Genomic DNA, 2,355 nt, shown 5'->3' with positions numbered 1-2,355 from the left:
TTGATTTCTATTCGACAATTCATTTTTCCGCATTCCCCAACATACCAGGTGTGTGCTGATACGCTCTCCTAATAATGGCCTAATAATGGCCTCACTTAGGACGTATCAAACCGATTGGTCCCATTCCCAGTATATCTCACTCTCTCCAGCGACAACGACAACGACAACAAAACAGAACACCCGTTTCAGCAACAACGAAGAACAGAGAGATTCGTAGGACCCATTAATCTCCTCTGACTTTGGGGAACACCCAATTGTGCAATCATTCAAATTTTCCACTACTCATTACAAACTTGTGTACTTTTCGTGCAGGTTCAGGAGTGAAGAGCTGATCCACAGCTTATCAACCATGGAGGAGCTGCACCGAATCACAAATTGTACAGAGGTTAGTCATCGATCTCTCAGTCCTTCTTGAACTAGATTATAGGAATCCTAGTGCAATTAGGAATTGTGATCTTATCTTATATTACTAGGTTGTTCTACGCTTACATATACATTGATCCAAATTAACATAGGAACAAACAACAATTATCTGAAAGTCGTCTGTGTTGATAGTTGAGACCCTGTTTGGATGTCTTGTTTGAGATACAAATCACATTCAATCCTATACGGGAGGGATTTCGCTCCGGCCAGCAGCATGAAGAAGAGGCCGAGAAGAGGACCGCCGGCTAACAATGCTCTTGACCAAGATGGGCTTTCGGTCGTGCTCTCTTTTCTTGACTGCTACCCAGACCTGGCCAGTTGTTCCCTGGTTTGCAAAACCTGGAGGACGGCTGTCTTTAATTGTGTTTGTTTGGATGAGTTGGCCAGGATGGCCCATAGAGATGCATTACTTCAGAGCCCTCGGATTATTGTTGACCAATGGAAGGGTCATTCTGCTAATATTGATTAATGCTGGATGAAGGACGGGTTGCTTCTTACTGGTAGCACAAGGGGTAAGTTCATGCGTCTGTGGTCCCTGGAAAATGGCCGTAAATTTGAATATAAGTTTCAAGGAGAATATCGATTTCCTGAAGAATATGGCCCTTTGGTTGGTTTTGATTTTGATTTTGATGAGAGCAAGTTTGTTGGTTTGGTTGGCTCCAAGAATACTGGAATTTGCATATGGAGGCATAGTGGTTTGACTAGCATATTGAACCCCTTTAAGTGCAAGGGTATGTTTCTGAAGGGTTTATGCATGAGCTACTGTGATCCAGAGGCAGTGGTTGGATGTGCTGACGGGACTGCTCGAGTGGTTTACATGTACAGTAGTAAATGTTCTCGTACTCTTAGAATGCACAATCCTGAGGTCCCAGTGAAATGCTTAGGGTTGAGTGATGAAGATAGTTGGTTGTCTATTCGTGCTGGTGGTAATTGTTCTATCACAGTTTCTTCTGTACTTTTACCTGATCATGAGTACGCAGCAAAATTTCATATGGCAGATGAGATTAAGACTTTGAGTTACAACCCTTGTGGCAATGCTAAGACAGTGTTCGCTGGATCAAGGAATGGATATGTTTTCAGTTGGGACCTGAGGACATGTAGACTTCTGTGGGAAACAAGAGTGAGTAGGAGTGCTGTGTGTTCATCACAGAATAAAGCATCAACTTTGGTTGTGGGTGGAATGGATTGTGTGCTTCATATGCTGGATCAGGACACAGGGAATGTGGTTACGCAATTTGTCTTGGACACCAGCTACTGTGTTCTGCCAAGCACTAGACCTGCTTCAAGTATAACTGTCACGATCCCGAAATTTCAAATATGAAACTTAAATTTCGAATTCATGAAAAACACTAAAACAATCTCAATGGATCGAAATCATTTTAAATACCATAGGGGATCATCTCTGAGTTTAAAATACAACTCAGTCAAACCGATTATTACAAACCAAATTATAATTCGATATTATAACAAATGGAAATGTATAATCCTCACAACAACCTCACAAGATAGTCACACAAAATCCTCACACAAGCTGAAATAAATAACTTCAAGTCCTCTGAGCGGTCCGTCAATTCCAGCTAATCCACACTTGCGGAGTTATCCACTACACCATCGAATTGGTGCACCGGAATTGTAAACACAAACCCGGTAAGCTTTACAGCTCGTATGAGTAAAAACAACAATAAAACTCGCATATCAATATATACTGAAATCCACAAAAACATCAAATATAAATGCACTAATGAGTCAATGGACAGCCCATCTGGTTGTCCCAAAAATATGAAAATGAAAGTCCTCATGAGAAATTAGGCAACTCTGTTTACCCAAATGCATTTATAATACGGATACTAATGAACGTTGGTACACATATGTTACCCCTCACGTAGTACACCGCCGATATTGGGCAACCTTTTGCTACCCAACATCCAAAAA

General features: G+C 41.4%; 1 pseudogene; it reads left to right on the top strand.

Moving 5' to 3' along the window:
* Positions 1–571: 571 nt before the first annotated feature.
* LOC126784059 (F-box/WD-40 repeat-containing protein At3g52030-like) lies at positions 572–1,744 on the top strand (annotated as a pseudogene).
* The last annotated feature ends 611 nt before the right edge of the window (positions 1,745–2,355 follow it).

Source organism: Argentina anserina, chromosome 2 (genome assembly GCF_933775445.1).
Source record: "Argentina anserina chromosome 2, drPotAnse1.1, whole genome shotgun sequence".
NCBI classification, from domain to species: domain Eukaryota; kingdom Viridiplantae; phylum Streptophyta; class Magnoliopsida; order Rosales; family Rosaceae; genus Argentina; species Argentina anserina.
This window is presented reverse-complemented; position numbering and strand designations above follow the sequence as displayed.